The sequence below is a fragment of the Etheostoma cragini genome, chromosome 16, assembly GCF_013103735.1.
Source record: "Etheostoma cragini isolate CJK2018 chromosome 16, CSU_Ecrag_1.0, whole genome shotgun sequence".
Classification (NCBI taxonomy): Eukaryota; Metazoa; Chordata; class Actinopteri; order Perciformes; family Percidae; genus Etheostoma; species Etheostoma cragini.
Window position 1 is genome coordinate 16135181 of NC_048422.1, and position 1538 is coordinate 16136718.

The following is a 1538-nucleotide window of genomic DNA, read 5'->3' on the forward strand; positions in this document are numbered from 1 at the left end:
AAATAAAAGCTGAAACCACAAGAAAGTGAGAATGCGACTAGTGGCACAGAAGGTGTCACGCTATGCCACGTGTAGGCTGTGTACTTTGCATAAAATACAACGTGACTGTATGACTGTGTTATTATAAACTCGAAATAACTCGCAGTGAAACTCTACCAAAAATCCTCCTTAACCCAGGCTCTGGGGAGTCGGTGTAACGCTACCTAAAAGTGAATGGAACACCGGTGGTTGCTGTCCATGGTGCTGAAACAACTGTAGGGTACTCTTCTGGTTAATGCTGTCCTTGGTGCTGAAACACGACTCTGAAGGCCTGTGGCATTGACATCTTGTGTCAATTCAAAATAAACATATGAAGACCAAGAACTTACTGAGTCACTGAGTTGCAGCTCCATACTTTTTTTTTTTTGGAGGGGGGGGGGGGGGGGGGCCTTAACATCTGATAAGAAGTATACTTCTTTAAACAGTTACACATTCTTCAGTGAGTTTTCAACGCTCATTACGATACTTCTACAGTTCATATAGTCTTAAATTTGACTTTTCTTTAGGCCGAATGCAGTTAGAATAAAAGGGATTCTGTATTTTTTCACCAAAATTACAATTTTGGCACTGAAATGAAGACTTGGAAAGAAGAAAAAGCATTGGAATTGCACCAGGGGACTCAGGAACTCTTTTTTTCTAAAACTCTGGCTATGGCCCTGATGACTGGGGCATCTTGAAAACAATATTGGTTCGAAGAATGTAAAAGCTTGTTTTGAACCATTTGGAACCATTTAAGAGAAATGTGTTTGAGAGTGTGAGTGCAAAGCCTGAACAAATCTGAACGAACCCGGAAACGAAAACAGAGGTGTTGGCACGTGTGTACTCAAGGTTCTACATTTTACAGCTGTGCTCAAATAAACATGAGGATGATTGTAACATTTAACATCACAGAATAAGTTATCAAAAGAACTTGAATGGAATCCGCTATAAGTTTCCTATTTCACATTAAATAATCCAACATTTGAGGACTAAATGTGGCAGCAACCAACAGCTATGTGTTTGTTTAAAAATTGTAACCGTTGCAGAAAGCCCGAGCATGAAGAAAAGATAACTTTTGAATTGATTTTGACAACACTACATCTATTGCCGTCACAGACAGCTTTGCAACTCCACTAGCGCTCCAGTGTTCCACTTGCAGTCAAGTGTTTGAAGCATCCACCAACGGGCAGAGAACCTGGCGGGACGTGGATTGCATAGAACTCAATGAGGCTAAATGGACAAATGGGGCCATTACAGAGTCGTTAGCTTGGAAGCGGTGGTGACACATGACAAGTTGCCTTTGCAATCGTAGACATACAATACTCCAGGGATCATTGAAGTCGTTACTTTCTATAATTCTATTGGTCGTACCTTTTAATTAGAAACTTCCCTTCAAGTTTGTTAATTAGGATATTTTTGAGACTACTGACGATTCACACCTGTTTTGGGTGCCTAAATGACCCTTAAAACATAGTCACTGTCAGCCTATCCATGAAACATAAGCTATTATATAAGAGCAA